The sequence below is a fragment of the Schistocerca nitens genome, chromosome 2, assembly GCF_023898315.1.
Source record: "Schistocerca nitens isolate TAMUIC-IGC-003100 chromosome 2, iqSchNite1.1, whole genome shotgun sequence".
Taxonomy (NCBI): Eukaryota; Metazoa; Arthropoda; class Insecta; order Orthoptera; family Acrididae; genus Schistocerca; species Schistocerca nitens.
This window is the reverse complement of record NC_064615.1, coordinates 607,021,973-607,033,036: the sequence shown is the minus strand read 5'-3', so window position 1 is coordinate 607,033,036 and position 11,064 is coordinate 607,021,973. Positions and strand designations below refer to the sequence as shown.

Genomic DNA, 11,064 nt, shown 5'->3' with positions numbered 1-11,064 from the left:
TGTGTGTGTGTGTGTGTGCGTGTGTGTGCGTGCGTGTAAATTCCTTAGGTACCAAACTGCTGAGGTCATCGGTCCCTAGGCTTACACGCTATTTTAACTTACGCTGACACCTGCTACGAACAACACACACACACATGCCCAAGGGAGGACTCGAACCTCCGCGCCATCTGTGACGTGGCTCCTCAAACCGCGCGCCCACAACGCGCGGTACTGTATGCATGTAGACAATGGGAGAACAAATGAGCACTTTTATCTCAGGTACTTTCTGTCGCAGCGATTTTGCTGGTAAAGAACGTGCTTTAGTGTAAAGAAACAGCCGTGTCAGATATGCTTCACTTTCTTCTCTCCAATGATAGAATATAGTGGCATGTAACCACACAGGTTACAATTATCATTTGAAAGCATTCTTAAGTAATTACACATATTACGTATTTTTTACAATCGTTTGCTGAACCAAGAATAAAATTGCACGAAGCTTAACGTCATTATGAGATTTCATTTGGGCTGGTAGGCATCCTGAAACGTGCGCAAGTTTCGCACCTTATTTCTCATTAGGCTTTCTTTCCGTTCTATTATAGTACGGAGCGAGGAAAGAATGATAGCTTTACGCCTTGTCAGAACCTATAGGGTACTTCCCACTGACGTAGAATCATAAAATTAGACAGAAAGCAATGTTTCACTGTACAATCCTAGGAAAAATTCCGAGACTGTAAATTCGTAATTATATCACACGAAAAAACATCTTTCCTGACATTTGTTATCCCACTGTTTGTCTGTCCGTCAGTCTATAAAGAGCAGTTTTTCTCAGGGATGGGTAGACATATCAAATTGAAGTTTGTCACATACTAAGGTCTGTGGTAACTTGTCATTGCAATAAATGTAAGTCTCTGGTCAACTAAGTCAAAACATACGGCCATTTACGTCATATACTCTAATACTACTAGAGTCACTCATCAAAATCTATAGTGTACTTACCGTTGGCCTAAGATTCATGAAATTTGGCAAGATGCAAGATTTCTTAGTATAAGTAAAAGAAAAAATCCGAAAATTTTGAATTATTGGTTGATTGGTTGTTTTAGGGAGAGGGGCCAAATAGCGAGATAATCGCTCTCATCGGATTTTTTATTTATTTATTATTTTTTTTTAGTTAGGTCCTATGACACCGAACTGTTGAGTTCGTCGGTCCCTAGGCTTACACACTACTTAATTTAGCTCAAACTAACTTACGCCAAGGACAACACACACACCCATGCCCAAGGGAGGACTCGAATCTCCGACGGTGACAGCCGCGATAACCTTGGCAAGGCGCCCATCGGATTAGGGAAGGATGGGAAAGGAAATGGTTCGTGGCCTTTCAAAGGAACCATCCCGGCATTTGCCTGAAGCGATTTACACGGAAAAGCTAAATCAGCATGGCCGAATGCGCGCATTGAATCATCGTCCTCCCGAGTGCGAGTCCAGTGTGCTAACCATTGCGCCACCATGGTCGGTTGTGAATTTCTAATTATAGCTATTTTCTCTCAGCAGTATAATAAACTTCACCTACTAAGTCAATGCATTTATGTCACATATTTTGATGTAAACTCACTCTTCAAAACCTATAAGATGCCGCCCGTTAGTCTAGAATTTTGAAATTTGGCAAGAAGCAAGGTGTCTTAACGCAAGTAAAGGGAAAAAAAACCTGAAAATTGTTAATTTGTTATTATATCACACGAAATAAATATGTATTTTTTTCATTTGTTATCCGACGTCAGATTTGAAATTAAAACGTTTTCGAAAAGCTTTGACTCTCTGGGACCAATATCTTGCCAGTATCAACGTCGATAACAGGCGTAAATTGTCAAGATTCCCGAATCCCGGAATGGATGAACCATCTGTACACCCAAATATGTTCGTACAGAATCCTGAGTGTAGGGGTCTTACTCACAACTAGCCAGTTTTATTTTATTTAATTTTTAATCTTATCAAAATCTAATTGAATATTTGTTCAGCTATTCTCAGACAGAGGCGCATTGTACTGTGTGTTTCAACATTCGATGGCGAAACTTAAGGGCTGGATTTCTCATATAACGAGCAGAATGAAGTGTAGTAAACATGGAATCTAAAATACATACCTTAAGAATTATGGGCACTTCTTCATCTTCGGTACTATAAAACATAACTCTTCTGCTGGAAGCATATTGCTTTCCTTATTTTGGAATGAGGTAGTATGGACGAAAACAAACGAAAAAAGTCCAATAAATACGGGCTCGGCAATGCATACCTTAAGAGCTATTAGCACTTGTTCAAACGAAAAAATTTATTTCACAGTAGAGGAGATCAACAAGTGCACATACCTTTTAAGGTATTTTAATAGACTGTTTCTCTTCCTGTTATATGAGGAATCCATTCTTGAAGCTTGGCTTTCGACTTTTGAAACAACCTGTAGACTACCGCATCATCTGCGAAATATTTTAGGGTAGTGCTAACATAGTCTGCAATGTCATCAATATACAGTATCCACAGCAAGGGTCCTAATACAGGGATCGTAACACACTTCTCCGGGGCACACCTAAAGTTCCTCTTCGTTGTCCAAGTAATTTCAAGTACATGCCAATTCGGTGATGTTGCCCTCCATCACGTTACGCGCTACTAGCTACTCAGTTGCGTCTGTGCTCGTCTCTTGGGGGACACCAGCAGCAGCTGTCCCGTGGGGCTCACGTCGCAGTACACCTCGACAGCCAGGCGGCTCCAGCCGCAACCGTAGGCCGCAAGCCGCACCTGGAGAAACGTACGTTACGCTTGACGCATCAGCAAGTGTTTCTACATCGATAGTTCTCTGATTCCGTTCTCTGATACCATTTGAGCCTGTCTCACTCCAACATACCACACCCCTGTCCTTCAAAGCCGCGTTGCATCAACACTAGGTTCAGCATAAGCCGTCGCCACTGCTCGGAGCAGGCCGCACCGCCTCTTCCAGTTACGTCTGTCCTAAAGCTCCTCCACTTCATTTCTCCAGTCCCGACAGGGCGCTCATAAAAACGGAACAAGTATCGAGGGATCGCCGGACTCGTAACGGCCTTTTATTTTATATCTGCCGGCCCATCTTCAGTTTTCATTTTACTACCGGTCATACCCGGCCCTTAAAAACCGGCATTTCCCTGCGCAGAGAGGAGTAGTAAAGCGTCTTCTTGCTCCTGCGAAACGACAGAAGCACCTATCAAGAAGCCCCATTAAATTATATCAGCTACACAACAGGCGCACACAACTGCCTGTTTAGCAATTTCGTTTAGCGAATTTACCCTACTAAGTGACGCAACTTTGTAAGTGTTTCGGTGCAAGAAATTGACGCACTCTGACACATTCGCATTCAGAAATATATATATCCTCTTTGCAAACAATTATGTATCAGCGCATCATAACAATACCGCATTCAAATATATTGATGAATATAACCATTGTACACACGACACAAACACATTCACGTCAATCCATGCGATGAAGAAAACAATGCATATAAGTTACAAGCACTTAACTGCAAGTGATATCATCCTAGAGGTGTCGTAATAGATTAAAGAAATGGAACAAAAGTACAAATCAGCAGGTAGCTAAAATGTGGTCCACTTTAACGAAATCCAAAAAACTGTTGTAATTGGATGAAAATGATTAAATGGGTATTCAGATGAACAAAAAAAAATTGAAATCGCTAAAAGAAAAAGCACGAAGTATATAAATGCTTATATTTAGAAACAGTAGGTTCACTAGCGCAATAACTGCTATTTTAGGACTTAAATCGTTAAAAGTCTATAGACGGAGAAGGGCAAGCAAGTTGAAAAATATATTATTAATCAAATAATTTTATAAGTAAAATGACAGAATAATTGTATAAGGATGTACTTTTAGATAACAGACTTCAAAAATGTGTCATATCCATAATTATTTTAAGAGTATCAAGAGTTTTACTGTGAAGATGAGCATGAAACGATGTTTACCATTAAGTATCAAACTATCTAACGAATATTTAGTGAGTAAACATGGATTCTTTAGAATATAGTAAGTTTTTGTGTCATCGAGAAAATTTAATTCTTGTGGTCTGACGCATCTCTAAACTGACCAGTTACCTTATTTAAAAAAAAATGAAAATTCTTGAGCCTTGCCTGTACCTCCTGCCCCCCCCCCCCCCTCCACCGGGAAAGTTTCTGTGGACGCCCATGAGAACACATACTATCTCATGACATTTGTTGTAAGTAATCCATTATAATTTAGGCGGTATAATACCTTACGCTATAAAGTGCAAAAAGAAGAATTATTTCTCTGTTAAATATGACTTTAGCCTATTGCAGGGAGAAAAATGTTGCCGTTAAGAACTTCTTTCCTGGTGACATGACTATGTTCAAAAACATCTAGACGTAAATTTGAAATTAAGGTGATAAAAGAAATAACATTTTGGTAAATTCTTCATTTCGTAAAATAATTGCTATTTTTTCACTTTTAGCATGAAAAGCCTCATTGTCGAATGTAATATTTTACGTTTCTGTAATAAATTGGTTAGCTGATTAGATGCTGGTCACCATCTTTTATATTTGTAGTTTGATTTCCGTATTGACTTTCGATTCATTTTATAGCTGAAGTTTAATTGAAATGATTTACATGGATTGTAAAAGTGGACAGCTTTTTGGAACAAACATAAACGTACAAAAAATTTGGACAGTGTGCATATACTTATTTCAGAACAACCAGTAAAATTTTGTAGACTTTATTCTGACCATGCTGCGATATAAATAACATTCAAACTATTATAAAACCTGACTTGAGATTTCTTGTCAAGGACCACCTTACGGGCGACTGGACAAAAGTCCTTTGAACTTTTGAACTGGACTTACAGAGATGTTTGGCCCCAGATAGTGCACTGATCGCGCTTACACACGGCTTACCCAGCAAGGAGACGTACTGAATGACCATTTACTCGGCTTTGGACGCTTCTCCAAACGAAGTATTCTCTAGTTTGTCGTGTGATGCTCAAAATATTGCTCATTTCCCCCACTTCGCATGCTTGGGCACCATATGTCGCAATTTTACACAGTTCTCCTTCTGATACGTTGGATTTTTTATCCCCTTCCTTTCAGAGACTCGCATTCTGGAGGACGACTGTTCAAATCCGTGTCGGGCCATCCTGATATATATTTTCCGTGGTTTCCGTAAACCGCTCCAGGCACTTGCAAGGACGGTTGCTTTGAAAGGGCACGGCAGATTTCCTCGCCCATGCTTGAGCCAATCCTAGCTTGTGCTCTGTCTTTAAATAACCTCTCGAGATCAACGAGACGTTAAAACCTAATTTTCCTTCCTTCCTTTCGGGGAGTTTAATAGTGACAACTTCCCACACAAGCGAAGCTCTTGTTTTGTCTTCGATCACATAGTCTACTGTTACCAACACTCGTTCTCTGGAGATATCAGTTTTACAAAGGTGTTTATTGCAGCGGGCAGAATTCGGCACCATTTTTGTTCCTAGCCACGAGCGTTTGTTAATATATTTGTTGTATTGATCTCAGCAAACTTGTTGATTCGGATGCAATATTTCCAGCAATCAATAAGTTAACCTTCTGCCCGCTGGAAACGACACTCGATGACATCAGTGTCCAAGACCCAATAAATTCCTGCTACTTCATCCTGTCCACAGTTACTAGCACAAGTTATTACGGAAACGATTAACATTCCAATAGATTTTATTTGTAATTGATTTGATAAACTATAAAGTGAATCAATACACGCTTCTATAACATATGTATCACAGGAATGAATAATGTTACATGTTACTGATGAGTAAAATTAGGTAATTCATATCGCTGAGCGACGAACAAATAGCCAGATAAACAACTAGCTACGAACTGGTTTTCAACTTGCGACCGAACGCAGCTTAGTATGGGTAGCACGAAGTATATATGACCGAATGATTTGTCTGGCGTAGCGATGATAAATTACATACATAAACCTCGATAGTGGGCTTCCGGGTGTTCAACCGAGTTATTGTTTCCATTTTCTGCGCAGTATTTCGACGACCTACTCAACAGTTCTCTTCAGGTTCTGCGAGATTTGCTATTTAATTACGAGTACTCACTGCCTGGACTGCAGACTGCGAACTGTTGTTGGTCTCACGCCGCTGTTTATGGCCGAGTTCGATTCCCGACATCCATTGCGCCATTTGATGCTCTTTTGTGTTACAGAGCGCGCAATGATAGCCCGTGAAACGCTAATTCTCTCAGCGTTTCCCAACTCTGATAGATGTAATCGTCAGCGATATTTTAATAAACTGACTACCGAACTCCAAGCGTTGTTTAAACGGAACCCTCTACCTTTTTACTAGGTTTAGTGACATATTTATGTCGATAGGCCCCTTAATTTAAACCGTTCCAAAAACTTGGCGTTTGCACCACGGTACAGATCTCATCGTATTTCATTTGATTATTGTATTCGAGGTTGTACTCGATGACAGTTGATTTCCTTGGTCGTTTTTGTGTGGTGTGTCGCTAATGCTCCTTGAATCGCTCCTCACTGTTCTGATAGCCTGCCCTATGAACATGTGCGACATTCACATGGACTGCGATACACATCCGGCTTTCGGAGATCTATATCACCTTTAACATTACAAAGAATACTTTTTATCCTAGTTGAAGGGGGTGAAATAAAACGATTTCCATGTTTCCGTAAGGGCCAACCTATCTTTCCGGATATGTGGCCAGCATAAGACAGGTTAGCGATTTTTTTCTACTCTTCCTTGATCTCAGTCTCAACCTCTGTCTCAGGCGTTCTTAATTCTGACTGCCTCAACCGTTCAAATTGATGCTCTGAGTACTCGTTCCTGGTGTGTTGGTTTCATACATACACTGTAGCTCAGAGGTACATCCGGTCTTCTCTTAAGTAACATGTCGAGGAAAGGTAGTTGACCCTCTTTTTTAAGCTCCATCGTGAGTTTTATATTACGAGAGATAAAGTTTAAATGTTCCAGGAACTCCTGAAGCTTTTTCGCTCTGTGTACCAACGTCACAAAAGTTTCGTCCACCTACTGAGAGAAACACGATCCCAACTTGGCGGATTCTGGTGCCTTTGCTTCATAGCGTAGAGTACTCACCAAGGCGCCTATGCTAAGGTCACGTATCTCCAAGGGACAGGAATAACACTGAAAAATCTGCGGGAGGACAAGGAAACTGTAGTTCTGCTAGCTGACAGCGGCATCTCTACGATCATCTGCGTTCAGACAGGTAGATGACGATCCTGCGAATAATATTGAGAGGACAATGATGATTCTTCTCAATGATTCATGCTAGCCACGTAAAATCATTAAGGCTCTTAAAATACGAGCAGCAGTGCCATCACGACTATATGGTCTTCTTAAGGCACACAAGGAAATAGTTTTCGAAAGACTCATACTAATGTTGGGGCACCTATACACCAGCTGGCAAAATACCTGAAACGAATTCTCAGTGAATATGCGAGGCAGTGGAAACAGCACATACGTAACTCGGTCGACTTTGTACATTATCTCAGTCCAATGTGGCTCCAGAATACGGATATTATGGTCACTTTAGAAGTAGTCGCCTTTACGAGAATTCCAGTTTGTAATTCCTTGGAACTCATCACGGAAAAGATCGACAAGTGTTTCAAACAACTTTATAGGGACGTTCTTACATCAGCTTATTTCCTGTTTAACAGAAAATATATGAACAAACCAATGGCGTGGCAATGGGCAGTCCGTTACTGTCCGTTTTTGCAAAGCTATACATGGAACATTCTGAGGCAAAGGCACCAGAATACACCAAGTTGAAATCTACATGTTTCCACCGTTTGTGGTGTGGCCCCATAGAGTGTAAAAGTTTCAAAAGTTCCTGGATCATTTAAACCATATCTTTTGTAATATAAAATTCACTATGGAAATTGGAAAAGAGGACGAACTACCTCTCATTGACGTTAGTTAAGAGAAGACCGGAAGGATACCTAGGTTACAGTATATATAAAAAACCTATACACTGTCTCCACGCGTCGAGCAATAGCAATCTGTCACAAAGAAATCCTGTGTTAAAGACTGGTCCAAAGAAGGCAATGAGAACCTCGCCGGAGAATTACGCCACCTTCTACTGGCGTTCCGAAGGTGTGAGTACTCAGAGCATTAAGCTGAATTGGCGATGAAGTCAAAATCAGAAACGCCTGACAGAGAGGTTGATACTGAGGCCAAGGAAGAGAAGCCAAAAATCGCCTATCTGATTCATGCTGGCAAAATGACCGACTTATCGGTAGACTTATATGGAAACGTAGCTTCCAGTGTATTTCGCTCCCTTAAACTAAAATGAAAAACGTTCTTTGTAGTGTTAAAGATGATCTAGGTCCCCGAAAGCTGCATGTGTATCGTATTCCATGCTAATGTGGCACACTATGTGATCAGAAGCATCCGGACACCTCCAAAAACATACGTTTTTTATATTAAGTGCATTGTGATGCCACCTACTGCCAGGTACTCCATATGAGCGACATCAGTAGTCATTAGACATCGTGAGAAAGCAGAATGGGGCGCTCCGCGGAACTCACGGACTTCGAACGTCGTCAGCTAATTGGATGTCATAGGTCTGACTTGTGTCATAGGTCTGTATGCAAGGTTTCCACACTCCTAAACATCCCTAGGTCAGCTGTTTCCGATGTGATAGTGAAGTGGAAACGTGAAGGGACATGTATAGCACAAAAGCGCACAGGCCGACTTCGTCTGTTGACTGACACAGACCGTCTACAGTTGAAGGGAATCGTAATGTGTAATAGGCAGACGTATGTCCAGACCATCACACAGGAATTCCAAACTGCGTCAGGATCCACTGCAAGTACTATGACAGTTAGGCGGGAGGTGAGAAAATTAGGATTTCACGGTCGGACGGCTGCTCATAAGCCACACATCACACCGGTAAATACCAAACGACGCTTCGCTTGGTGTGAGGAGCGTAAATATTGGACGATTGAACTGTGGAAAAAATGTTGTGTGGTGTGACGAGTCACAGTACATAATGTGGCGTTGCTGTGACAGTGTGTGGATATGTCGAATGCCCGGTGACCGTCATCTGCCAACGTGTGTAGTGACAAAAGTAAAATTCGGAGGCGGTGGTGTTAGGGAGCGGTGATGTTTTTCATGGAGGGGGCTTGCACCCTTTCTTGTTTTGAGTGGCCGTATCATAGCACAGGCCTACACTGATGTTTTAAGCACCTTCTTGCTTCCCACTGTTGAAGAGTAATTCGGGGATGGCGATTGCATCTTTCAACACGATCGAGCACCTGTTCATAATGCACGACCTGTGGCGGAGTGGTTACACGACAATAACATCCCTGTAATGGACTGGCCTGACCCGAATCCTATATAACACCTTTGAGATGCTTTGGAACGCCGACGTCGCTCCGGGCCTCACTTAACGACAGGGATACCTCTCCACAGTGCAACACTCCGTGAAGAATGGACTGCCATTCCTCAAGGAACCTTCCAGCACCTCATTGAACGTATGCATGCGAGAAGGGAAGCTGTCATGAAGGCTAATGGTGGGCCAAGTCCATATTGAATTCCAGCATTACCAATGGAGGGCGCCACGAACTTGGACGTCAATTTCAGCCGGTGTCGGGATACTTTTCATCATAGAATGTATGACTTACGTTGGACAGACTATCGCTACTGTCCAGGAGAGATGCGAAGAACATAAGTAACACACCCGACTAAAAGAACCATGAACATCAGCTGACACCGAGCAGGGCCTCGAATATAATCATGAAATTAAAGACTACGAGACCAGTATCGTGGTGCAAATGCCATGTTTCTGTGACAGCAGAATTAAGGAGTCTCTGGCGATCTTTGTGGCTGTGCACACAGGCGGACAAAAGGCAGAGAATGGAGCTTTGGTACAACAAAGAACGTTTATTTACAATGTAGAATTTATATATCTTTCTTTGAATAGTTAATAGTGACCAACTGAGTTTCAATAAAAAGACTTACAGATTACTTTCGCGGGTGAGTTACGTGGTAATTGTATTATTCACAGCATAATTACCCATGCCAACGGCCTTGCCACAGTTGTCACACCGGTTCCCGTCAGATCACCGAATTTAAGCGCTGTAGGGCTTGGCTAGCACTTGGATGGGTGACCATCCGGTCTGCCGAGCGCTGTTGGCAAGCGTGGTGCACTCAGCCCTTGTGAGGGAAACTGAGAGCTACTTGATTGAGAAGTAGCGGCTCCGGTCTCGGAAACTGACATACGGCCGGGAGAGCGGTGTGCTGACCACACGCTCCTCCATATCCGCAACCTGTGACGCCTGTTGGCTGAGGATGACACGGCAGCCGGTCGGTACTGTTGGGCATTCATGGCCTGTTCCGGAGGAGTTAAGTTATAATTACCCATAGTGGTGAACCCAGTGTGATTTGATAAAGAAGAGAGTCGGAACTGAAATTTTTTTTTTCTTCGCAAACGATAATGGCAAACGCACCACCTCTTTCGACGGAGAGAGTAGTTACAGCAGAGCCAATCACGTCTTCACCTACGCTTCAGTGAGCAATGGCCAGCAGCAGTCAGTAAGATTGGTACAGAGCGAACAGACTGGCTCACTTCAAGCTCCCACTTCTGGCGTAATAGTCCACGGCCGTGGTCCACGCGTATAGAATACATCTTCCAGCAACATGGAATGCGTGCAGGCGAAGACAAATATGTAATAACTGTAGAGCACTTAGAAGGAACAGTTATAGAGAAAATCGAAGATATTCTAGAGCAACGCTACTATTCGCTGATGCGTCGTTGTACTTTGGCACCAGAGATTCGGTTGAAAAAAGCTTTTAACGAGCAACAGGTAGCACCTGATCGCCATCACAGATGTTGTGACCTTTAAGTGCTCTACGTGATCTGGTGTTACTACTGCGAGAACAGGCGAAGAAAGCCGATGCAACAGCGACAATTCGGCTCGAAATTCCAGAAGATGTTCAAACAGAAAATATTGTTGTTGTTGTGGTCTTCAGTCCTGAGACTGGTTTGATGCAGCTCTCCATGCTACTCTATCCTGTGCAAGCTTCTTCATCTC

General features: G+C 42.3%; 1 pseudogene; it reads left to right on the top strand.

Annotated features, from left to right (window-relative positions):
* The first annotated feature begins 10,050 nt into the window (after positions 1 to 10,050).
* Positions 10,051 to 10,168, top strand: LOC126238611 (5S ribosomal RNA; annotated as a pseudogene).
* Positions 10,169 to 11,064: the final 896 nt, after the last annotated feature.